Source organism: Sorex araneus, chromosome X (genome assembly GCF_027595985.1).
Source record: "Sorex araneus isolate mSorAra2 chromosome X, mSorAra2.pri, whole genome shotgun sequence".
NCBI classification, from domain to species: domain Eukaryota; kingdom Metazoa; phylum Chordata; class Mammalia; order Eulipotyphla; family Soricidae; genus Sorex; species Sorex araneus.
In genome coordinates this window covers 229,154,721-229,182,234 of record NC_073313.1, presented here as the reverse complement: position 1 = coordinate 229,182,234, position 27,514 = coordinate 229,154,721, and the positions used below count along the sequence as shown (strand labels likewise).

The 27,514-nt window shown below is 39.2% G+C and overlaps 1 protein-coding gene across 6 annotated transcripts in view; it reads left to right on the top strand.

The window, feature by feature from the left end:
* The window catches only part of HECW2 (HECT, C2 and WW domain containing E3 ubiquitin protein ligase 2), a 396,920-nt gene that overhangs the window by 116,091 nt on the left and 253,315 nt on the right, over nucleotides 1-27,514 (top strand). Inside the window, exon 3 of one of the 6 annotated variants that reach the window (XM_055120481.1) lies at nucleotides 10,607-10,854. The exons of 4 other annotated variants lie outside the window; for them this stretch is intronic. The gene's annotated coding sequence lies outside the window, so the exon portion shown is untranslated. Of the gene's footprint in view, nucleotides 1-10,606; nucleotides 10,855-19,345; nucleotides 19,362-27,514 lie in introns of those variants that run through there. One more of the 6 variants, XM_055120483.1, reaches the window with a different exon arrangement.

Sequence of the window (27,514 nt, the reverse complement as noted above, 5' to 3'; positions counted from 1 at the left end):
TTACTGATGCATGCTGCTTAAGCTACTTCTCTAGGAGACAATAATTAAACCTCCCTCTTTGATAGGCTGGTAGAACTGATAATCAAATACCTATAGTGATATCTCATGTATCCTTTACTCATTGTCATATGTATCTTGTGTTAGATCCTCAGTAATTATATATGTGTGTGTATACAGTTTCTCCCATCGGTCTATATCCTTTGCATCTGATACTGCTTATAATAAATAGCATAATTTTGTAAACATACTGCAGCAATTATTTGTAAGATATTTATGAACATTAAATTTACATTTCTGGAATGAAGACAGGGTGATATTTAAAGATGAAGAAATTGAGGCTTATTTAAGTTGAAATACACTAGTAACTTGATAGAACTGGAGCTCGAATTTCTGTTCCTTTGTTTTTGGTCCTGTGGTCTTTCTATCAGATTTGCCTTTCAAAAATAAATGAGATGTACATAAGAAAAGAAAACAGGTTAATGCATGAGTAAAATTACATAATGAAATCTTTGAATTAACAATTCTGGGGGCTAGAACTAATATCAGTAGCTCTTAAAATATCAAGGTAGATTTTGAAAAGACATTTGTGCCCCTATGTTCATTTTAGCACCATTTATAATAGTCAAAATCTGGAAACAACCCAAGTGCTCAACAGATAACTGGATAAAGAAACTGGCAAATATATACACAACGGAATGCTACTCAGCTCTAAGAAGATATGAAATTCTGCAGTTTTTCACTGTGCCGATAGAATGAGAAGGTATCATACTGAGTGAAGTCAACCCAAGGTCAGATTCAGAGTGGTTGCTGTCTTATGTGGGATATAAAGAATCACAGTAAGGGAACAAATGGTCAAAAGCAACAGAACCTGAGAGTTGGTCTAGACACTGAGCTTACCTGGGGAGGGTGGGGTGGAAGAGGTTCCTGCTACATTGGTGGAATGATGGATAGCAGCCATGATGTTGGAGTGATGCATGCCTAAAACTATGTCAGTGTTGGGAATCATAGTAGTTCAGTGAAAATGGGGAACATTTTCAAAATAGGATTCAACTCAAAGGAAACAAGAACTTGATAAGGATGATGTTTTGAAAATTTTATTATTTTTTAAATTTGAGGCACTGTGATTTACATTGCTGATAGTGGTAGGGATTCATGTGATTCCTCCACCAGAATGTCTGTTCCCTCCACCTTTGTCTCAGTGTCCCCACCCTGCCCTCGTTTAAGTTAAGTTTTGTAAACCTGTTCTCAGGTTCTATTGTCTGTGACCATTTGTTATTTCTATACTATGTTTATGTCCCACATAAATGAGAGATTATTCTATGTATGTCCTTCTCTTTCTGGCTCTCTTCCCTCAGCATGAAGCCCAATTCCATTCGAGTAGCAATAAATTGCATGGTTACATATTCTACTGTTTCTTTATCCAGCCATGTCTTCTTGGACATTCAGGTTGTTTCCAAGTCTTTGCTATTGTGAATAGTGCTGCAATGAATATAGGAGCATAAATGTCTTTAGAAATAGTATTTTGAGGGTTTGGGGGTTAGATGCAAAGAAGTGAATTATTTTTTTGTACAGATCACATTTAATTCTTAGTTTTTTGATGATTGTCTGTAAAAAACTAAGGCTCGCCGAGGGGCGCGAGCACTCGAGGGCTCTCCGGGCGGCTCTGTCTCACTGCCCACATTTGGTGCCCTAGAACTGTGTGTGCTGTCGGTCAAGGGCAGGCAATGGAAGGAAGAAGGCCAAACTGGTTGCTCGATCAGTTTATTTCATTCTCTCTCTCTGCTTCTCTCCTGGCTCTCAGTCTCTCTCAGGATCTGTGGATCTGGCCCCCCAACCCACTCTTACAGCCTAGTTAAATCTCCCCAGCATGAGGGGTTTGGGGTATACACCTAGGTATGGTCACAATCAATAGGGTTGAGGTTCCTTTCCCTTAGGGGATGCTTCTCCTAGGACTTAATTCTCTTTCAGCAGGAGGATCCACCCAAGGGCGGAGTCCCAAGAGTGTGTTTCTCTTCTCAGCCAGCAAACATATAAGAATTCATAATATTAATCATTTTGTATGGACACAATAAGAGATGCATTAAAGCTTATAGAATTGCTCTCCTGGGGCCATCTCAATCTCAGACTACAGTGCTCATGCCAGATCAGTCTTTCCTATCCCTAGCAGGGTCCTAGTCTCGTCATTACTTTTGGATCATGACAGCATTTGTCTATGATCAAGCTCTTAACTTAAAGTTAAGAATTAGGCACTTTGGCCAGGCCCATCTCGATGCCAGGGTAGCACATAACTCACCGCTTGCCCTGGATCCGTTCCGCCCCTCGTCGGGACCCTGCTTTTAGGGTGCTAGGAACTGAGGGCAACTGAGGCTTAAGTGGAGAAAGCAGATGCCTGGGAGGGAATAATATTCGAGGCCAATTAAATCCCAAGTTACAAAAGCATAATATTGTCTTCTCATGTCCATACAAAAAGGACATTGCTTTAAAGTAAATTATTCAAAAGGCACAAGAAGAGGAGAAAGGCAACTTATATAATATAAATTCAGTATCCTAGGAAGGTCTGACCTTACAAATTAGCAGAGTCAGATTAAGGGAAAGCTGCGGATTAACTCTTTTGGGGAAGAGAGCATGGAGAAGTGATTATAGCTAAACAAAGGGATGGGAGAGAGTCGGGAACACCTTGATGGGTGAGACTGGGGTAAGCCTAAACTCTGGGGAAAACCGGGACAAGCTACTCATGGCAAGGAGGGAGAGGACAAAGTAATGTCATCCTACAATTGTCCACATTATTTTCCAAAGTGATTGGTCCAGTCAGCATTCCCACCAACATTGGTGCTGGTACCTTTTTCCCCACACTGATACCAACACTGGTTGTTTTGTTCTTTTTGGTTTGTGCCAGTCTCACAGGTGTGAGTTGATATTTCATTGTTTTGATTTGCACTTTTTTTTTTTTTTTTTTTTTTTTTTTTTTTTTTTTTTTTGCTTTTTGGGTCACACCTGGCGATGCATAGGGGTTACTCCTGGCTTTGCACTCAGGAATTACTCCTGGCAGTGCTCAGGGGACCATATGGGATGCTGGGAATCGAACCCGGGTCGGCCGCGTGCAAGGCAAACGTCCTACCCGCTGTGCTATCGCTCCAGCCCCATGATTTGCACTTTTCTGATAAGTGATTGAGAGCATTTTTTCGTATATCTGATGGCTATCTGATGTTTTCAGGGATGTGTCTGTTCATTTCTTCTTCCAATCCCACTCTTTTTTTTTTTTTTTGAGGCACACTTATAATGCTCAGGAGTTAGGTAACTCCTGGCAGTACCAGGAAACTCTAGGATTGGCCATGTGCAAAGTAAGAGCCTTACTTAACCCCTGTATTATTTCTGCACCTTAGTTTGTTGTTGTTGTTGTTGTTCTGATCATACCTAGTATTGTTTAGGGGCTTGGTCCTGGCTATGATCGCAGGGATCTTTCCTGGCATTGTTTGAGGAACCACAGGTGGTACTGGAGTCTGTTAAGTTAAGACTTAATCCTGTACTATACCTCTGCCCATCCATTTTTAATTTTTTTTGTCATCATTATTGTTTTACAAGAGCTTATATATAAGCTATTAACTCCTTGTCAGATGAGTACATTTTCTTTCAGTCTGTATTCTTTTATTCTGTGTTCTTTTATTCTAATCATCATTTCTTTTGTGTTACAGAAGCTTCTTCATTTAACTTAGTCCCATTTGTTTACCTTTGCTTCCTTTTCCTTGTCCAGTGTCATTGAATCAGTGAAAATGTCTCCAGGTTCTTAAAAATTTGTATTAAACCATGCATTCTTTAAAATGCTTTATGTGTGCAGATATACCAGTGTGTAAAGAGATGTTCATCTCCCTCCTATAAATATTGCAATATCACTTGAATGTTGAACAATACACAAAAAAAAAACCTCAGTGCACACCTTTTTCTTTCATTATGCCTGAAGAGTGACCTAGTGAAAGCCACAAAAGCCAGGTTTGATTCCTCCTTAAAGATTGCAGAATCACTGAGTGGAATAAATATTATTTTATTTATTTATTTTTGGAGTTTTTGGATCACACCCAGCAATGCTCGGGGGATTCTCCTGGCTCTGTACTCGGGAATCACTCCTGGCGGTGCTGAGGGGACAATATAGGATGCTGGGGATTGACCCCAGGTCAGTCACATGCAAGGCAAATGCCTTACCCGCTGTACTATCACTCTGAGCAGCATGTATAATTTAAACACGTAAGCTTCTAACTCTACCTTAAAGCATATAGTGGCATAGCAAGGAAATGAAAAAAAACATGGTTTGATTTTTAGTATAAATTAATTATAAGGTAGGTTAAGAGATGAGGTGAAATAAGTGTTTTTGAATCTTTGTGAAGCATGTGGGTCTTGAACTGAGTTAGTGAGAACTGTTGTGATAGAAATTAGGTTGTTTTAATAGTGGTAGTTGCTCTGCAGTTTGTATTGTTGTTTGAAGACCCTGATTTATCTTCTACAAGCTGAGTGATCTATGACAGATTATTTTAATCCTTTCGACCTCAGTTTTGTCATCTCCACAGTGATTTATCAATGGTAGATACCGTGTTGTGAAGATTAAAGGTGTCCACACTTACAAAGAGCATGGAGAGTGGGCAGGGTGAATATGAAGTGCCCATAGAGAGGTAGTTACATGACAATGGAGATAGAAATGTGATCTCAAAGGAATATTTGGGAATTTTCAGCTGCTCCATTTTCATGTGGTTGTGGCAACTCAGTTCCCAGGAAGACTGCCAACCTCTCTCTTATGGAATTTTGGACCAATCCACATTGATGTGTTGCCTTATCACTTACCTAAAATTCAGTTTTTCTTATAGATATTGTGATGCTTAAATAAGATCATTTGGAATTCAGTTTGACAGATACATAGTAAGTATCCTCCATCTGCATTAATCCTACTTGGTAATTTTTTAGGTACTGAGATTATATAAGAGAGGCTAACTTTCTGTCCTGGAGGAATTTAGTCTTAGTGTTATTTAGAAGGCATCACTTACTTTGGCAGAAAAATGCTTAAAAGTTATCATGGTGTTGAGTACATAGTACATCCTCAATAATTGTTTACTGTTATCATTCTTCTTTTATGATATACCTATTTGGAGGATCTTTGGGAGATCCTTCTCTTATTTTTTGGAGGAGAATTCTTTCTTTTCTTTAAATTTATTTTTTATTAAAGAACTGTGATTTACAAAGTTATTGATAGTTGAGTTTTCAGGATACAATATTTCAACACCAATCCCTACACCAGTTTCAACTTTCCTGCACTAGTGTTCCCAGATTCCCTCCCCATGCCAACCCCCACTCCACCCCCACCTCTCAACCTGACAGACACGTTACAAAGTTTCAACTTAAACCTAACCTTTCAGTTATGTTGGGGGTGTATGGCTATATCCTTCACTTGTCTCACTGGTATAACTGAAACCCTGATGACTGTTAACTCATTACTTCTTGCTCTCTTCCTCCCCACTTCTTTCTTGATTTCTTTCCTTCTCTGTCTCCTCTCTAAACACTGGGATTGAGGATGATTTAAGCATCTCCCCTTTACTACAATACATTCCTTCATCTGGTAGTCTATATTCCACAGATAATTGGGATCATCCTGTGTTTGGTTTTCTTCTTCTGGCTAACTTCACTCAACATGTCTTCCAGTTTCAACCATGTTGCTGCAAATTGCATGATTTCATTGTTTCTTGCAGTAGTCCATTGTGTGTGAGTGTATGTGAGAGAGAGAGAGAGAGAGAGAGAGAGAGAGAGAGAGAGAGAGAGAGAAAGAGACAGAGACAGAGACAGAGAGACAGAGAGAGACAGAGAGACAGAGACAGAGAGACAGAGAGAGACAGAGACAGAGAGAGAAGAAGAGGTATGTACACACACAAATCTTTATAATTTAACTCTCACTGGACATCTAGATTGATTCCATATTTAAGTGCAGCAATGAATCATGGTGTGCGTATGTCATTTTGAGAGAGTGTTTTTATGTCTGGGGGTGCATGCCCAAATTGGAATTGCTGGGTCATATGGAAGTTCAATTCTAAGTTTACTGAGAACTCTCCATACTGTTTTCCACAGTGATTGTACCAGACAGCATTCTCACCAGCAGTAGATGAGAGTTCCTTTTTCATCCTTGCCAACACAGATTATTCCTACTATTTCTGATATGTGCCATTGTCGCTGGTGTGAGATGGTTTCGCACTGTCATCTTGATTTGGGTTTTTCTGATGATAAGTGATGCTGAGCATTTTCTCATGTGCCTACTGGCCATCAAGCTGTCTTCCTGGAAAGATCCTTCTTATGCTAGGCTTGCAATTCAAACTTGAGCCTTCTGCTACAGCTTTTTGGGCACTCCATTATGTTCCTTAGCATCATGTAGCTGAGAACTTTCACAACAACACTGTGACTCTATCTCATCACTAGCATGCTATTTTCTCATTTCTTATCCAGTGTTCCCTCTAGCCAGTGAGAAAATCGATGTCATTTTAAGGTGAATTTTTTTTTTTCGGCTGGGAGGTGGGCTCCACCCAGCAGTACTTAGGGCTTACTCCAACTCTGTGCTCAAGGATCACCCCAGAGGGTACTCAGTGGACCATTTAGTGTTATTTGGCTCAAACTGGGTTGGGCACAGGCAAGGTAAGCACTTACCTGCTATACTATCTCTCAACTCATGAAGGATTTTTTTTTTTTATATATCACCCTTTTGCTTGCAATACAATTTGTACACATTTTTTTTCTAGGATTCCTAGAAATACTTGCCATTATATGCAATGGCTATTCGATTTACAGAGTTAATAGAGTGACAGGATTTGGGTTACTGGATAAAACTCAGGCACCAAATGGATTCCAACTGACTGGCAGAAGTCCTGCTTCTGTGCAGTCTGATTTTGTTATTTTATTTACAAACATTGATTTCAATCTTTTTCAGATTCCTGGAAACATTTCAGTCTTTAAATGTATTTTTGTAGCCTTGGCTGCATTCCAGGGTGATGTTTCAAGGTAGGTTAGCATTCAACAACAGTGATGGTTAACTATTTTATAACTAAATTACACAAAACAGAGGGAAACAAACAAAGGGAGTAATGGAGGTTTCCATTTATGCCAAACAGATCTCACCCTGGCATGATATAGTCTCTGAGGCCTAAACAAAACAGCACCTATGATGATGGCTGCCATGTACCATGGTAGCCTAAATCAAAGGCACACCTAGCATTTGGATATCTCTGGACTCTGTGTATGTATGTTATCAGTATTCATATATTAGGGTTTTGTTTTTTAATCAGTACTACTATATTAGTTTCAGAAGACTGAACTTATGTACTATGATTCTTGTCCATGCAGTTTAAATTTCTAGAAGACAGCCTGTATATGTTAGAATACTATTATACCTTAAACTAGTAATAGTAGTTGTGATATTTTTGTTCATGGTTTCTGTGAAAAATGGCGTTAGTGATTATCAATATATTTGTTTGAGACATAGAATGGCCATATCGTTGTTGTTGTTGTTGTTGTTCTGTTGTTTTCTTTTGGAGTTACACCCATTGATGCTCATGAGTTACTCCTGCTCTGCACTGAGGATTCACTCCTGGTGGGCTGTGGGGACCATATGGGATATCGGGGCTTGAACTTGGGTTGGCTGTGTTGTGTGCATGGCAAGTACCCTACCCGCTCTACCATTGCTCTGGCCCTAGAATGGACATCTTAATCTGGGAATTTTATCTCATATTCAAAATCATACCTTCAGAACTGGAGGGGTTTTTAGAGTTTGTCTAATCTGACATTCTCAGATTTCAGATGAAGAAACTGAAGCCTAGATAGGGCTTGGAAGTCTTTTAAGTTAATTAGTAGCAGAACAATGACAAGCATCTTAGATTTCTTTTGAAATAGTGTGAAATAATTAGGATTTGCTTTTTCCTTTGAAATGGAAGCATATTTTCAGATGACAATAATCTTCTCTACATTATTTCCCCAAAATCAATCTTTGTACTTTATTTTCTATGGATCCTTATATGCAAACCAGCCTTATTTCCTGGTCTTAAGTAGTATGAACATCAGCAAGCGTTTTTGTATCACCAAAATGTGCAAAACACTGAGGAAGTGGTCTTGAGAAATCAGAAGACATAAGGCAGTTTTTGTTCTTAAGGATTTACCAAGAGCCTTGCCCTCTCTAGTGTGAATTGGAGAGTGATAAGACACTGCAAAGTGTGGGTACTTTCACATTTGAATTGTGTTTCTGTGACTAGAAGACCACAGGAAGTAGCAATCTACAATTTTTTAATTGTTGAATCTGAGGACATTTAACCCAAACCTGGAATGAAAGAAGCATGAATTTTTAAATTTTTTTAGTTTTCATGGTTGGGAAGGATAGAACCTAGGTCCTGCTGAAGTGGTTTTGGGTGTGAATATATGAAAGAGGTCTATTTTAATTTAATTTTTATTTTTTAATTGAATCACAGTGAGATACACAGTTACAAAGTTGTTCATGATTAGGTTTCAGTCTTACAATGTTCCAACACCCCACAAGTGTACATTTTCCACCACCAATGTCCCCAAGTTTCTCTCTGTCTCTGTCTCTGTCTCTCTCTGAAAGAGGTTTGACTTGCAGACATTTAGCAGAGGAGGTGACCCATCTTTACTTCTTGGAAATAAACTTTTCAGGTCCCTAGGACAAGAGAGGAGAGGAGCAGAGGCTTATGAATTTGGTTGCTATCAGCAGAGTTGAATAGGAGGATTATGCAATGGAGGACCACACATGTCAATGGTGAACTTCCTGTGAAGTCAGATTCTGTAGATATAAGTGTGGGTAAGGGAGTCAGGCTAGTGTAAGCAATTTGAGATAGGTCATGGAGCCAAATAATTCTGAACATGCATTCTACAGAAAAAACTTAATTTATATGTTTTATGTATGGAGGAAGAAAGAAGAGTAATCTGGTTCATATATAGGAACTGATAATATGAGTTCATCATCAGTTATTGTCAGTAGGTGAATGTAGTGGTACAGTTTCAAGAAAGTTCCTTTTGACCTTACTAGTTATAAGCATGAACTGTGTATTGACTCTGAACCAGGCACTCTACTGAATGTCTTTTCATAATGTGTCTCAAATAATCCTATGTCAGTTTACTGAAGCTGTTACTGTATTGTTTCTGGTTTCAGTGATAAAAATAGGTGCACATCAGTTTTTTATCAAATTACTTTTGAATTCAGAAAAGGTATTTGAAATCAGGTATTTGGTCCCTGAAACCTTAATTTTTCTTGCCTTTTTTGCTATAAATGCAGTATCATTATTGTGTCTTAAAAATGAATTGTTCCAGGGTGGGAGCAATAGCACAGTGAGTAGGGCATTTGTCTTGCATGTGGCTGACCTGGATTTGTTTAGTGGCATAGCATATGGTTCCCCAAGCCTGCCAGGAGTAAGCCCTGAGCACTGCTAAGTGTGATGCAAAAACTGGAAAAAAAATCACTGTAATTATTGTCATTTTGTTGCTTATTGATTTGCTCAAGCGGGCACCAGTAATGTCGCCATTGTGAGACTTGTTACTATTTTTGGCATATCAAAAATGCCACTGGTAGCTTGCCAGGCTCTACCGTGTGGGTGAGATACTCTCTGTAGCTTATTGGGCTGTCCGAGAGGGGTGGAGGAATCGAACCTGGGTTGGCTGCATGCAAGGCAAATGCCTTACCTACTGTGTATTCCTTAGTTTCATTCAATAGCTTGGACTTCTTGAAACTGTCATAGTTTTTTCTTATTCCTGCAAGGATTTTATTCATTTATTTTTTGGGGGGTTTTGGGCCATAACCATGGTACTCAGGGCTTACTCCTGACTCTGTGCTCAGGGATCACTTTTGGTAGTGCTAGTGGGACCATATGGGGTGTAACCTGGGTTTGCCTTGTGCTAGGCAAGTGCTCTACCTGCTGTACTATTTCTCTATCCCCTTCTATGCAAGGATTTAAGAAAGTTTCATACACAGCTCAGACATTGCATTTGGTTATGTCTTTTAGTCTTAAACTATTGAGGTTTCCTCTGCCTATTTTTCCTTACCAGTTTCAGAAAAAATAGACTTGTCTTTTTATGCTTTCCCAAAGTCTGGATTTTTCTGAATGCATCCTTGTGGTTGGTATTTCTTATAAATTAGTAGTTATGTATGGAGATTTTAATTTTTTTGATTCTTTTTTTTTTTGGCAAGATAGCTCCATATTTCAGAGAGTGTGGTATATTCTTACATAAGAGATTCAAAATGTTTATAGCAAAAGGAATTTGTAAGTCCTTGGTACTATTAATTTTTCTTGGGCAAACGTCTTTAGAATTTAATGGAAAATGTCTGGGAAATTTTTACCTTACTTCATTTGGCTAGTTTGGATACTTTCCCTTCATTCTTTGAAGATAAGCATTCCTTAGCTCTTAGCTGACTAAATTGTTTATTTGCCAGTAATCTTCAGTGTTTATTCTTCAAGGGATTGTATAATTCTTAGTATTTATAACATAAAGCCTCACATAATGCTTATCAGGTAGGTAAATAAGGTTTATTAAATAGTCATTGAAAAAATAAGTATTGGACATAAGTGCGTTTTATTTTTTTCAGGGGAAAATACTACATTGTACTCAGGGACTAGTCCTGGCTCTGTGCTCAGAGAACACTTCTGGTGGTGCCCTGGAGGTCCTTGACCACCCTACGGTGGACCTGATATTCCCTGGTATCATAAGGCCTGAACATCGTGGCGCCCTTGGACACTAGTCCTTAATTGTGAGCCTGGCTGGCTCTCACCTGAGTGGCCCCTGGCCCCCACGAATACTTCTTGGAAGACCTCCCTCTAAAAAACACATGTGAAGGTAGGGACCAGCCATCCAGATAGTACATGGGTTAAAGCATTTGCTTTGCATGCTGCCAACTTTACTTCTGAGTACCACTATTAGTGACCCCTGAGCACAGAGGCAGGAGTAGTCCCTGGGTACTGCTAAGTATGGCCCAAGAGCCCATCCCTCCTACCCCCAAATATGTGAAGCTTGTTCAGTTCTGAACAGAGCAAGGATAACCTCACCACTTTGGCAGCACTTAAGAAACCTATCTATGGCTTTTAATGAAGTCAATATGCAGTTGAAAGGGTCAGGGATGTTAAAGTAACATGATAGTCTACCTAATTTTAGAATGAGCAACAAGTTTGTGGCTTTCAGAAGATCTTTTATTTTATTTTTTGCTTTTTGGGTCACACCTGGCAATGCTCAGGGGTTACTCCTGGCTCTGCACTCAGGAGTTACTCCTGGCAGTGCTTGGGGAACCATATGAGATGCCGGGGATCGAACCCAGGTTGGCTGCATGCAAGGAAAATGCTCTACTATCTCTGTACTATCGCTCCTCCAGCCCCCATTGCAGAAGATCTTTTATAAAACCTTCGCTGCCAAACACTTGATTTTGCCATATGCCACCAGGACTTAAGAATTCTAAAGGCAGGGATGAGCTTTCACAGAAGACTTTAATTATGAATGCAGAACCTTACTGAAACTTGCTAATGAAAGCTCTTCAGTGTCTACTGACTGCAAGAGATAAGGTGCTGACTGGAAAGACTGCATAAAACTAAAATTAGAACTGTAGTTCCTTCCAATTAACATATTCTTACATTCAAAAATATTCTTGGATTCATGTCAAAAACACCTATGAAATATGAGTACTTCATGCATGCAGCACACATGTATTCAACAAATAGGTCCATTGATCCAACTGAGTGGAGCATGGAGATGAGTCATGAGTGGCCAACAGGTAATAGAATGTTTTAGGTATGACTCTGGTTTTGAAACTTGCTTCAGCAGAAATAGACTCTGCTTTTCTCAGTCGCATAACTGACAACCCCAGGGCTAGGACGAGCTGTTACGTGGCTTGATGCAGTCAGTGGTTGCTTACTTTTGGCTTTACGTCCTTCAGCTCATTCTCTCATTCTCTCAGCACTCATTCTTAGTGCATTTTATATTTTGAAGAAGATCCAGGTGCTTTATTCTGACCTAGAAGTGTAATGTGTACACATAGCTGTGCACGTCCTAGATCCCTCTTGCTGTCTGAGGGAGGAGGGAGGAGGTCACTGCCTCAGTCTGGTTTGTCTGCTCCCTCTCATCAGTCTTGGAAGATCTAATCCAATCTTAGTGGGACTGATCCCTAAACAGAAATTTGTCTTTTAAGCACATGTGGAACAACTCAAATGCATTTTTCTTTAAAACAACAGTAGGTGTGTGGTGCAAATAAATATATCAAGACAATCTAGAACAAAGTATTGTGTGGTGGGGGGAGGGGCCCAGGGTGAGATAGGAGAAGAAAGGAGTCTTAAGGTGGGCAAGTTGGCAAAACTGAGTAGGATTTTCAAAATTGATACAATTTGGCTAGAAATGTATAAGGGGAGATATTCAAGCAGAGCCATCTCTTTTATTGAAGGAAAGAGGAAATCATGTTTCTAAGGTGGGAAAGATTACATCATGTGTGGGAAAGATTACATCAAGTGTAGAATAGCAATTTGGTGGTGGTGATGGGGGGGTTAAGAATGGTGGTTATGGTGGGGAAAATGTCAGAGTCTGCTGTAAAGTTCTCAAATGCTAGGTCAAAGTATTTGATCTTAGAAAACAGTGGAGAATTCTTCAAGTATTTCTAAACATGGACAGTGTATAGTACAACCACAAATGTGATAGACAGCAGCTGGGAATGCTGGTTAGTAATAAAGTTCACGCCTCAAAAGGGTGAAGCTACATACAGGTTCAAATGGGGGCCAGGGAGTAGAGTGCAGACTAGGAGAATCTGTGCATTGTGCGAGAGAGATCAATTAAGAAACTACCCTTCTGGCAAGAGAACAGTAGTGGAATGGAAAGGCAGGACAAGTTAGAAAAGAAAACATGGCATGGGGAGGAAGATTCAAAGATAACTTGAAACTCTTGAAGCAGGTTTTTTTATTCAGTGAAAAAAGAAGTCTGAAGAGGGAGTTAGTGGAAGAAGCAGAGAAAGATCTTTAGTTTGACTGTGGAGCAGAATGAGCAACTGTGACTTTAATATTCGGTGATTGGATCAGAGCCAGTCTAGAAATGAAATGCAGCAATTTCAGTTGCCATTGGGGAGCGCTATAAAGATTTAACGGGATAGTTTTACAGTACTCTGGGTATTACTGCAGGAGGAAGATTTGTTCCATCCAGATGTGTGTAGTATTTCCTGTTTGAAGATTGAGAGCTTGGTACTGACCATGTGAATCAAAGGTCATGCAGCTGTGTTAGCAAACACTGACTCTTACTCTTTGTTATTATGTGCTAAATAGTATGCCAGGGGCTGCAGATACTTGGGGATTTTACTCCGAGAGTCCTTGAGCAAGAGATGAAGAAAATGTATGTCTGAGATGGAATTAGGAGGGATGGATGGATGGATGTGAAAAGTTTGGGTGTGCATCCTCATTCTGACACTTCCTGTTCTACACTGTTGCTTGTTTTTCTTTTATATATGAAAAAAATGGGGGTAGCTTTTCTGGTTTAATAATTTTCCAGAGTAATAATTCTGGAGAAATAACAGAAATGTGTTGTTATTGGTGGATTGTCATCATACTCTGTTATGACCTCTTCTCAATTATTTCAGACTGGATTATGTCCTTGCATGTGTCCGACCCAGGTTTGATTCCTCCACCCTTCTCAGAGTCTCAGAGAGCCTGGCAAGCTGCTGAGAGTATCTCGCCCGCACGGAAGAGCCTGGCAAGATACCCGTGGCGTATTCGATATGCCAATAACAGTAACAATAAGTCTCATAATGGAGACGTTACTGGTGCCTGCTTGAGCAAATTGATGAGCAACTGGATGACAGTGACAGTAACAGGATTATGTCCTTTACTTGTTAGCCCTGACGTGGGCTATGTGGAGTCTTACCAAATGGGATTCCAGTGAGTGCTTTGATCAGTTCTGCTCAACTCCATCTTTCTCTTGGGATGAAATAAAATCATTGTCTAGGTTGTTATCAGGTGGTCCTCTTGTATATTTTGCAGTGTAGCGGTTGGCTTAACCCTAGCCTTGGCGTCTGTTCTTCTTATAGAAGCAGAGAATGAGTCTCTCTGTGGTGACTCATTGTAACAAGATTTGTAACAATGGAGAGTGGGAAAAATGGACGCAAGGACAGATTTTTGTTGTCTTAGACCTCAGTTCCAACTGCAGGGCTGTCATGCTTCTTCTAGTAGGAGTTGGAATACTCAGGTACTTTTGACATACTATTTTCCTGATATATTTTTTTAATAAAATGGCTTAGGGGATTGAAAAGCATTAGCAAAGTTAAAATAAATAGTATTACTTCAAAAGAACAATACATATTCCTCCTAAACATTTTTTCCTATTTTTTTTAACCCATCCTGGTTTCTGCTTACAAGCAACAGAATGTGCAAACATACTTTAAGTGAAACCACTGTGATGACAAAACTAGCAGAAGATATAAAACTAGCATTTAACATGACTTGACAATAAGAAAAGTATTGTCATTATATACAGAAATAATAAGAAAATGTTGGCATTATATACCAACAGTCAGGAGCCTTCTTTAGAGAAATGTGTCTGTGTTCACAAGAACCACCTGAGGTGCACACTGAGATCTTTTTCCATCATCCTTTTGCGTGTTTAAATTGTACTATGCCTATATTTTCCTCAGTGTTCTTCATAATTTCTGCTTGGATCACAGGGTCTTTGATTCACTTTGAATTGACTTTCATGTGAGGTGTATGATATGGATCCAGCTTTAGTTTCTTACATGTAGTTATCTAATTTTCCTAGTACCACTTTTTTTTTTTTTTTTTTTTTTGCTTTTCGGGTCACACCCGGCAATGCACAGAGGTCATTCCTGGCTCATGCACTCAGGAATTACTCCTGGCGGTGCTGGGGGACCATATGGGATGCTGGGAATTGAACTCAGGTTGGCCGCGTGCAAGGCAAACGCCCTACCCGCTGTGCTATCACTCCAGCCCTCCTAGCACCATTTGTTTAACAGGCTAACTGTGTTCCATTTTATGTACTCAGCTCCTTTATGGAAACTTAACTGTCCATACAGTACATTGAGGAAAATATAGGCAGAACACTTCAAGATTTGGATCTGAAAGGTACCTTCAGTGATCTGATACTACTGGCTAAGGCAACAAATTTAAAACAAATAAATGGGAATACATAAAGTTAAAGAACTTAAAGAACTTCTCTACAGCAAAGAAAAAGAAAACACAGTCTAAAACTAAAAGACAGCTAACTGAATGGGAAAAAAATATTGGCAGTCAGTATTTCAGATAAAGTTTTGATATTCATGACATGTAAAATACAAAGATAAACCAAAAAGAAATTCAAAAACCCTATCAAAAAATGGGGAAAGGAAATGAATAGACACTTCATTCATTCAGAGAAATGTAGGTGGATGGCCAGTAGGCACATGAAAAAATGCTCAGCATCACTTATCATCAGAAAATTCCAAATCAAGATGACAGTGTGATACCATCTCATACCAGTGAGATGGCACATATCAGAAACAGTAGGAACAATCTTTGTAGGTGGGGATGTGGTGAAAAAGGAACTCTCAGGGCTGGAGCGATAGCACAACGGGTAGGGTGTTTGCCTTGCACTCGACCGACCCGAGTTCTAATCCCAGCATCCCATATAGTCCCCTGAGCACCGGCAGGGGTAATTCCTGAGTGAAGAGCCAGGAGTAACCCCTGTGTATTGCCAGGTGTAACCCAAAAACAAACAAACAAACAAAAACACAAATCAGAAAAAGGACCTCTCATCCACTGCTGGTGGGAATGTTGTCTGGTACAACCGCTGTGGAAAACAGTATGAAGAGTTCTCAGTAGGGGCTGGAGCGATAGCACAGCGGGTAGGGCGTTTGCCTTGCACGCAGCCGACCCGGGTTCTAATCCCAGCATCCCATATGGTCCCCTGAGCACCCCCAGGGGTAATTCCTGAGTGAAGAGCCAGGAGTAACCCCTGTGCATCGCCGGGTGTGACCCAAAAACCAAAAAAAAAAAAAAAAAAAAAAGAGTTCTCAGTAAACTTAGAGTTGAACTTCTATATCCCAGCAATTCCAGTTTGGGGTATCTACCCCCAGACATTAAAAACACTCTCTCAAAATGACATATGCACACCGTGATTCATTGCTGCACTCAGTACAATAGCAAAGATATGGAATCAACCTAGGTGTTCAACGTTAGATGAATGGATTATAAAGATGTAGTGTGTATATATGTAAATATATACACATATTTATATATATGCCACTTTGTGTATATATCTATATGCATGTATATATGTATGTAATATGGTATATATTTTACATATATTATAAATCACTGTCACTGTCATCCTGTTGTTCATCAATTTGCTTGAGTGGGCACCAGTAATGTCTCCATTGTGAGACTTGTCGTTACTGTTTTTGGCATACTGAATATGCCACGGGTCTCTTGCCAGGCTCTGTCATGCGGGCAGGATACTCTCAGTAGCTTGCCGGGTTCTCCAAGAGGAATGGAGGAATCAAACCCAGGTTGGCCGTGTGCAAGGCAAACGCCCTACCTGTTGTGCCATCGCTCCAGTACATATATTATAAATACACGTACATATTCAATTGTGTGTATATATATATATATGTACACACACATATATGCTATATAGGTGTAAAGAATGATGTAATCATACAGTTTGCTGCAACATGGTTGGGACTGGAAGATACCATGTTGAGTGAAGTAAGCCAGAAGAAGAAAGACAAATAGGATGATCTCACATATATGGAATATAAACAATACTGGATGAGGAAATGTATTGTAGTAAAAGGGGAATGCTCAGATCATCCTCAACCCTAGTATTTAGAGAGGATATAGACAGAGAAGGAAAGAAATCAAGCAGGGAAGAAGAGAACAAGAAGAAATGGGTTAACACGCATTAGGACTTCAATAGTAGCAGTGATATGAGTGAGGGGTATAGCCATTACCCAAAACACAGATTCAAGAGAACTGAAAACATGAGGTCTATGTAGCAACCCCTGAGACTTTGTAATGTGCCTGTCATGTTGACAGGTGGGACTGGTGTGGGGATTGGAACAGGGAAGGAATCTGAGAATACTGGTGGAAGGAAGTTGACACTACTGGAAGGATTGATGTTGAATTATTGTATGCCTAAAACGCAACTATCGGTAACTTTGTAAATCATAGCTCTTTAATAAAAATTGAAAAAATTTACTATTCCTTAGAGCTTGTGTCTTGCCTTAGCCTGGAGCAAATCCTGACCTCAAGGACTCTTCTTGGTTTTCTCCTTTCATTTTCCTCTTTCTCACAAGCCAGTGAGTAAGTCCCACTGGAGACTTAATGACGGTCCATTTTTATGAGGGAATTTGTGCTCTCAGTTGGGACTTAGCTTCTGCAGAACCAGGGGTGGTCCTTAGCATCCATTTCTTCTAAGCTATTTGGCTTGTAGTGGGAGTTAAATATCTTCCTGTCAGTTTTAGTCAGATTTCATTTCAAACAACGAAGCATTTATTCATTCAGCTTTTTTTACAGCAATCATTTAGGATTGAAGAAAAATCAATTAATAGCCTAGACATTGTATTAAATTATGGTGCAATTGGAAATGAAATCTCCTGGGACTTTGGAAGGGCTTTGGGGGTAAAAATAGTCTGTTTCCCATTTAGATTTTACTTCTGAAACACTAGAAAGCTGAGAAAGCAAGTCTTCTACTCATTTAAAAAGCATGCAACATTTTCTATAAATGTTTTATTAATTTAGAACTTTAGTAAGGAAATTTAGATTGACTTTGATTTTTTTTAAAATGGCAGCAATTTGATGAATCGATCAGAATTCTTATTAGTTGACTGCTAAAACTTTCTCATGTATTCAGTATGAAATAATTTCTCCTTCATGTATATTCATGTAGCTTTTGTTTTTCATGGGTTGTGGACATTATATTATTTTTATCTTGAGGTTTTTGCATTTTATCACAGTAAAGAGAGTATCTTCCAGATTTGCAATTTCATACACTCTGCAAAATTTAAACACAATTCCCTTCTTTACTGGTTTTTTTAGTAACCAAATTAAATAGTAGACACAATATGAGATAGTGGTAGCCTTCAATAAAATTTAAACTCTTTATTGTAGTGTTGCATAAATATTTGTGCAGTTGACGGCGCTGAGACAAAGAACGTGAAAGAAATTTATATCATGGAGGGTCCAGGTTCTCTCTAACTCTGTGACCACAATAGAGAGCCCTGAAATCTCCTTTTATTACCATCCTACAGTTTATAGGGCTCAATACAGTGGGGTCATCAACAAAGGAGTTACAGGAAGATCACTCAAAGTTCTTCTACAAACAATGTAGGATCTGCATACTGACAACCAAGAGGCTAAGTACCTAGGATCTGCTTACTGACAACAAACAGGTTGAGTAACTAGGACCTGCATACTGACAAGAAACAGGCTAAATAGAACCAGGGATCTTTGAGAAAAGGAAGACTGACAATTTTGGTGTAATTTAGGAAATTATTTACTAAGGCAGCCAAAAGAAGAAGATGTTCAGCCTCATCCAAACCAGTCAGGACACATGAGAAGTCTCGCCCTTTTTCATGGGTCCTTATGTTCCTGCCGTTGTGTGGAGCAGTTTACATGGGCTCATCCTGGTAGCTCAGTCCAGCCCCAACCATTGTAGTTTAGATTTTTATTTGTTAAATGTCTTTGTGGATTTTAAAAAGAATTGGAACTTGTTAACTCAATTTCTTCATAATGGTTTTGTGAGAAGGATTGAAGAATTATACCTTGTGTGGCAAAGATACATTGAAACAGGCCCATTGATAGAGTAATGGAGAGAATGTACGTTAGGAAATATTATCTTAAAAATCAGCTGTGGATATACTCAGACTTACCTTTTGTCTCTCCTCATATGATAGCTTTTTTAAAAATAAATTTCACTTGTCAGATCTCAGATATGAAGGCAGTGTTAGTGAAATACTAACATTAATCATTGACTATTAATACCTATCACACTTGGAGAGAGAACTTTTGCCAGGTGCTGTTTTAAGCATTTTTGTTCACATCATTTGATTTTCTGTCTCAACAGCTTAATGACATGCATGCATGCATGCTGTTGTTATGTGCTCTTTCCTCAAACTACCTCCCCCAGCCAATATTTTGTGAGGAAATTGGAACCATAATTGGATCCCAAGCTGTTTGATTGTAGGATCATTCCACCACATGTATCTCCTCATCCTCTTGTGGGGAAACTGTTCCAGAGAGCCAGGATGAGGGATGAAGGGCCCTCTTCTGGGAAGATGTGGGAAGGAAGGAGCTGAAGTCATGGACAGAACAAGGCGGCTCTGGACATCAGCAGTGAGTTTGCCTAAATGTTCCCCTGTTGCATACACTTTGCCTTTTGTGACTGTGGTTTCACTCATTGCCAGGAGGTGCCTATGACACAATCTAGGACTCTCAGAGAAGCCCCACATCAGTCTGAGTAGAGGGGTAAATTGGTTCAGGGGTGGATGGAGAATCCTCATGAAGTGGATTAGAACTGATGTGCTTTCATTCTGAAAAAAATTTGTTTTTTGTAACTTGAGTAAGATTTTCTGTCCTTTCAATGGACTTAATGCTGGGGAGTTGTAGCCTGGATTTCTGGGCCAATGTCTTGTCAATATTAAGTAAAACACTGTTAGAAAAATAAGGATCAAACAGAGAAAAGAGAGGTGAGAGGTGGAAGAAAAAGATCAAGGTCTAAAATGTCCTGAATCCAACGATGTCTAGAAGTGTGTGTGGGGGGGAGGGTGTGTGTGTGGGAGATGACTTTCTAGGTGCTTTCCAATTATGGGCTTCCTCCCTTCCCCTTCTTCTCTGCTCTTACTTTTTCTCTTTCCTCCTATTATCTGCAACTCAGTGAGTTTTAGCACCAAGAGTGAGTAGATATAGGAACTAATCATCTAAACCTGGACAGCACCCTTATTTTTTGTCTGTGAACTGAGAAACTCTTCAGTTGAATCCAGAATGTAAAACCAAATGGGGAGGGGCTGTGTTGTCTGGGACTTCATAGTGCCTCACAGAGCAAACCTGTGAGATGACTGGGATCATGGATGCTTGCTGGGAGTTAAGAGTCTCGACTTGTAGGTCACGGCACCCTTTACCTGCTTAGTCACCATTCCCTAGGCTCAAAGGATTGAGTCTGGGAGTGGAAGCATGATATTGTCATGTTTTCTGCAGTATTTTTGTTTTATTTTACTTTTTTATAAATGAGCTTCTGCTTTGAGAACTCTGTAAACTAATTTCCTTCTTCTCAGATACTTGAGGAAAGAAATGAGGAATCCACCAGGTCTGGCCCCCAAACAAAAACAACAGCTGCATCTATTCTGGAAAGACCCACTATATCCAGTAGTTCACCTTGTAGGGATTCGTTCTTAAAAACTAGTTAGCAATAAAGTCAGAGTGGTAACTCTTGTTTTGTAATTATGAATTATCAGATATGACATAACTGAACTTTCCAGAGAAGCTTTGTAATAGCTCTTTTGTAATAGCACACAAAATAGATGGTGGAACGAATCCCCACTACTAAATGCTATGACCTTTTATAGTACATAAATGAATGGTTGTGAAGGATTCTTTCAGGTTTTCTTTCTCCTGGCATGAGAATATAATTAGAGTGAAATGCACAGTAGCCTAGTAAATGTATTAATTTCCTTTAATTTGTGGTTTAATGATATTTGTAATATCCACCCACTCCATTTCTACTTCTGCCAAAATGCAAGCATTTTTGGTAGCTGACGGATGTGTACATTTACAATATTGTCTGCTCATTGTTAAATTGATGAATAAAATGTGAATAGTTATCACATTTTTTATCAAAAAATATATTTACATCATTATCCATTTGGTAAAATTCTATCCTGTTATGAGTTCAGTTGGTAATAACCAAATTTGCTAGCTGAAAGGTCAGTTTGCATTTTAAAATGCAACTTACTTGAACACTTAATTGTAGTAAGGTTTATTACTTCATTTTATACAGTTAATTTTGTTGGAGAGTAGCATTTCAATATAAAGGGTTTATGCAATAGATTTTCTTTCCTGGCTCCTAAAGTTGGTTTTAGAAATATTCTAGCTGCATTGTATTAGACAAAATCTCACATCCTTACCCACAATTTCTGGTGATGTGCCATTTTCTAAATATGTCCTGCCTGTTCCAAAGTGAATATCAATAGCTGGAAGCAATTGGGGAATGTTAATTTAGCATTTGTGTTGAAGAGTGGCACTCCATTTCCTAGATTGTGTCCTGTTCTCCTGTGGATTTTCCAAATGATTTCTTTCTTTTTCTTTTCCTTGGTTAAAACAAAGCATTCATCATTGATAAATATAGATCTGGTACTGCACCAGTTGACATTTATATTAACCATTTATCTTTGAAGTCTGATGTAAAATTTGATCTATAGTTGGCAGGCAGATTCTTTTTACACTGCAGTTTTCTTAATCATCTAGTTCAATATATTTTCCACTAATAAATTATCATTTAAAAATACAGTTCTACTCAACAATAGCCAAGATATGGCAGTAACCCAGGTGTTCAAAAACAGATGACTGGTAAACAGACTCTGGTAAATTTACATAATGGAATACTACACAGCTATAAAAATGATGAACATGCAATTTCTTGCTCCCTGAATGAAACTGGATGATATCATGCTTTGTGAAGTCAATTAGAAGGAGAGGGAACGATACAGAATGACTCCTTTCTTATGTGGGATACAGTAAGGGAATAAATCATGTGCAAAGACTGTAGATGCTGAGAATTGGCCTCTAGAACTGAGCTTACCAAGTACAGTGTGTGGAGCATTTGTATTGCATAGGGCTAATCCCAGTTAGATCTCTAGTACTACATATGGTCCCCTGAACACCGAGGGCAAAGCCAAGAGTAAGTCCAGAACATCACAGGTGTGGCCTTAAAATTAACCCTCTCTCCCCAAAATAGGTAACTTTTTTTCAAATGTCCAAAATTCTTTTTTTTTTTGTTTTGGTTTTTGGGTCACACCCGGCGATGCACAGGGGTTACTCCTGGCTCTTCACTCAGGAATTACCCCTGGAGGTGCTCAGGGGACCATATGGGATGCTGGGATTAGAACCTGGGTCAGCCATGTGCAAGGCAAACGCCCTACCCGCTGTGCTATCGCTCCAGCCCCAAATGTCCAAAATTCTTATGCTTAACAGTATCACAAATCACAGTGCCTTAATAAAAAAGGGTTTTTTTTTAACTTTTTGATTTTAATTGAATCACCATGTGGAAGTTACAAAGCTTTCCGGTTTAAGTCTCAGTTATACAATGCTCGAACACCCATCCCTTCACCAGTGCACATATTCCAACACCAAGAATCACAGTATACCTCCCCCTCAACTCCCACCTCCTCAGCCCCCCACCCCATCTGTGTAACTGATAAATTTCACTTTACTTTCACTGTACTTTGATTACATTCAATATTTCAACAAAAAACTCACTATTATTGTTTGGAGTTTCTCCCCCTAAAGTCGGACCTGCTGAAGGAAGCATTTGATAATTTGTTTTCCATTGCTGAGAATGAAGAGGGATGAGGTCGAGTGGCTGCACTAGCGGCCGCACCATTTTGGATTTCTGTATTTTTTGTATTTTAGTAACTAAGTCCAGAGAAATTTCTGCCAGAAATTGCATCACTGCAAGCTCGTACCTCTCTGCTACTTTATATTCCACATATGAGTGCAATCTTTCTATGTTTCTATATTCTGTCTCTTTCTTTTTGACTCATTTCACTCAACATGATGCTTTCATGTTGATCCACTTATATGCAAATTTCATGACTTCATCTTTTCTGACAGCTGCATAGTATTCCATTGTGTAGATGTACTAAAGTTTCTTTAACCAGTCATCTGTTTTCGGGCACTCTGGTTTTTTCCAGATTGTGGCTATTGTAAACATTTCTGCAATGAACATAGAAATGCAGATATCATTTCTACTATACCGTTTTGCCTCTCCAGGATATATTCCCAGGAGTGGTATTGCTGGGTCAAATGGGAGCTCAATTTTTAATTTTTTTTTATTTTATTAAATCACCGTGTGGAAGATTACAATGCTTTCGGGCTTAGGTCTCAGTTATACAATGTTGAAACAACCATCCCTTCACCAGTGCCCATATACCACCACCAAAAAAAAAAAAAAACCCACACAGTACACCTCCCATCCCGCCCCCCCACCCCCTACCTTGTAACTGATAAGTTTCATTTTACATTCTGTTTACTTTGGTTACATTCAATATTTCAACACAAACCTCACTATTGTTGTTAGGAGTACCCCACTAGATTCAGACCTACTGTGAAGACAAATAAGGTCACGCAGCCGCAGTAGCGGCCACGCGGTTTTGAATTTCTGTACTTTAACAAGAAGTCCAGGGAGATTTCTTCCAGATATTAGATAATTGCAGGCTTGAAAACCCAATCTGTGGTCGTCTTAATATGGTGGACACCGCGCCCTTCATCCCCGGCGAGAGAGAGAAATACCTTTCCCCTCCTGGGCGGGCACGGGGCCGAGGCTTAGTTCTCAGGCTGGAGACATTCTGTGAGGAGTTGCCCACGCCGAAAGAGGTTTTGCTGGGTCTGGATTCACGCTTGTCCAGCTGCAGAGAGCTCAATTTTTAATTTTTTGAGAATCAATAAAAAAAGTTTTTAGGAAACAATACAGACTCCTACAGGACCAGGAATGTGTCTCACATGTTGGACACATGTTGCTCATGTGTGTGACCCTGGGTTTGGTCCTTGGCTCTGCATGTCCCCACCTTTCACCAGTACCTTTTGGTGAGACAGCCCCCTAGTTCCCCTCTACCACATGAATTCAAAAAGATAGTCATCCTCTTAAATATCAGCGCTGGGGACAGTTTGTGGGTGTGTGTGGATATGGCTGCCAAGCTACTGGAAAATGGGGGGTCTGGGTGGAGGAGCCCAGTCCCAATCCAAGCAGGCTTGGAGATCTCAGTCCCGGGTCCTGTACACTGGGTTCCTCTGCCGGTTCCTTTATGTTTGAGGCTTGTCCGGATATGTGGAGCGGGAACTTGAGCATGGCTGTGGCTAGGTTCTGGAGGTCTTCGGCTGCCAGGGCTCTGCTCCGGGTGGGGAGGGAAACTCAACCTGCACCGCTCTGAAGGGGCCCCTGTATAGACAGCCAGCCAGGCGCGGGATATGTATACAACAGGCAAAATCTTCTAAGTATTATATATACATACATATATTTATATATATATATATATACATATATATATATATATTAGAGAGCACTGCTTTAGAAAGCAAAAGATTTTCTAAGGTGTCTGGATGGTTCTTTTTGAGCTATTGTAGTATTCCCAGTTTGATATTTTTGAAGGATGTGTTTTGTCAAGGATGTGGTTTCTCAATTTCTGAATGAACTTCACTTGAGTACAGCTTCTGGTTATAGGAGTTACCACCATTTCTCAATTAAGAAAAGGTAGTTACCAGTTCATGACAGGTATTAAAAATTTATTATGAAATATTTAAGACATGCAAAAAGTACAACATAGTATATAAAAATCAAGTTTTTATAGTGCCATAAAAATGCTCTCATCCTGCCAATGGATTCACTGTTCACAGTGATATGCTGTCACTTACTCTCATGCGTTTATGAGAACTTGATGTTTTAAATTGTGTGCAGCACATACACATAATATACAGCAAGCATGTGTCTATAATTTATCCTTAATGCATGTTAATTACTTTAACAATAGTTCATTCTCACAGCTGCCTACTTTTCTAAATTTAAAAAATGCTTCATTTTGGGTTTTTTTTGTAAGTTGCATTTGGTTAATTTTTTTTTATTTAAAGCTTTGTAGGGATTTTAAAAAATAAATGCTTTTGTTTGGATGTGGGGGTATGATATCTGGCAGTGCTTGGGGCTCACTCCTGCAGTGCTTGTTCCAGTGATTGAACAAGGCCTCCTGTCTGCAAAGCATGTGCTCATCTCCTTGAGATATTGCTCCAGCTCAGGTAGGGGACTTTCTTTTTAAAAAGTTTTATTTATTTATTTTAATTTCATTTCATTTTTATAAAGTAGTTCACAATATTTGATTACATTTAATATTCAAACACCAATCCCACCACCATTACACTTTCCCACCACCATTATTTTGGATATTTCCATCCCGAACCCTAACGCCTGCCCCAAAGCAGAACTGAAACAATTTATTTTATATTGTTTGTTATGAATAAGCCGCTGAAAATGCTCCAAAAAACTTTCCTTAGAGGAGAGTGTGTGAAGATTGCTGTATTTTACCCAAGGGCCATTAAGCCCTTTATAAGAGATTTATAAGAGATTTAGTAATCTCTTATAAGAGATTTAGTAATATGTTGTTAAGGGTTGAGCCTTTTGTGCTTATATATATATATATATTTACATATATGTGTTTATAAATCTGTAAGAATATCTTTCCCCCTAAGATTGGTTGCCTACTAATTTAAACCCTATCGAAATTTGGTACGCTACTCTTGGAGCATGAGTGGTATGAGGTATGAGATGTCGCACGGCCACATTTGTGGCTGTGCTGTCCAGGGGTAGGTTTCAGGTAGGGACTTTCAAAATGAATGTCTGCTTGGACTTTCCTGCCGTAGGATGTGACACATTGATTACTTGGACACGTGTCTCTCCATTTTCAAGATGCTCCCCCCAGAGTATGTATGTGACTTCACCAGTTGCTAGGCTATTAGAAATGTGGAATTTTGCCTCCACTCTAGTCCTACTGAAGCAGAGACTATGTTCTAACAGGTGTGAAGTTTGAGAAGTTTTGCTTTCATACATGCAACTTGAAACCAAGGTTGTCCCTCCTGGGAAAGGACTCCTCCCTTCCTCTCCACTTGTCTGCAGAATAAGTCTGTGAGTGGGTTGTGGTAAAGACTGTATAACCGAGGCTCTCCTAAGAGATCTTCATCTTAATTAATTACAAAGTTCTTTAAAGAAACCACAGGGAAGTGACTTGTGTAGGGATGAGTATTAGACTTTATTTTTACTATGTGCTATTGCATAAGAGGAAGTGTGTTTTAGCCAGAGAAGATGTTTTTGTAACATGGGGAGAACATCTTTTCTTTCTATGTTGTAATTTGTATTATGAAGGCTCATAGGTTGGAGTATCACTATTAATTAAGATCTACTTCAAATATTGCTTCCCTTTATAGTCTTTGAGCTCTTCCTCTTTCAGATATTTTAGATTCTTGTCTGTCTAGCTGCTGCTTTTATTTGTGTTTTATGTACCTGCCCTTCACTGCATTGCCTGTCTTGTTCTTCTTTGGAAGTTTCCTGAGGATTGTGAATATGAGAGTTCTCTGTTCCTGTAAGTCTTTACTGATTTTTTTTTCATGTGATGCTTTCTAAATATAGAGTAACATTTTCGGGCCAGAGTAATAGTACATTGGGTTGGGCATTCGCTTTGCATGCAGCCAACCTGGATTGAATTGGTGGCACCCAATATGGTCGCCTGAGCACCATCAGGAGTAATTCCTAACAGCAGAGCCAGGAGTAAGTCCTGAGCACTGCCAGGGTGCTTGCTTTCTCTCTCTCTCTCTCTCTCTCTCTCTCTCTCTCTCTCTCTCTCTCTCTCTCTCTCTCTCTCACACACACACACACACACACACACACACACACAGAGTAACCCTTACTAGCCAAACTCTAGCCATCTGAGGCCCTGTTGATAGATTTGGATAACTTGACATAGAGTAGACATTGATATTATTTGAAGGAAAGTCAGAGTCTAAGTACAAGATGTTTCCTAAGGTAAGGAAGAAGCACACTTAGCAACTGAGCTGAGGAGAGCCAGCTCCAGCATATTGCTAAAGAGATTCCCATTTCCTGGCTTATCTAAATCTCTGGAATCCCAAAGTTAAGAGATTCAAATAACATAGTTTCCCTCCAAATCATGCCCATGAATGTTGTGGGAGTAGGGTCATTATTTCTTATTAGTTTTTTTCCAGTGTATGTGGGTTTGGTCAAGAAAATTCTTAGTCTTTGCACTAATGTTCTTGTTTCTAAATACATGTGTTAAAGGTTTCTATGTTTGAGAATCAGTCAAGAGGTTATGGGATTAGATCTAAGAAAATATTTATCACTGTTTATTTGAAATATAAAAGCATTTCTCTGAAGAACTATGTGGATAACAGATATTTTATAAACATTGGCTGCATGATTGATATGAGGAAGGAGTCAAAGAAAGTATAATAATTCCACTGCATGCTCAGTGGAATTACACAAGTCTGGAGTCATGTGAAATAAGCACATTTAAAGCTTTGCTATTATTTAATGTCCTTTGAATCAAAGGTCAATCAGAAGGGCCAAGTATTTGCTGGGTATAGTTAGGAAACATGAGCTCAATTGAGCTTAATTTAAATTGCTCGTTAAGAAAGTTTAGTAATCCTTAATATGGATTAAGTAAAAAGATGAGACAAGATCCAAAAGAAAAATGAGGGTTAAAAATAGTAGTAAGAAATGG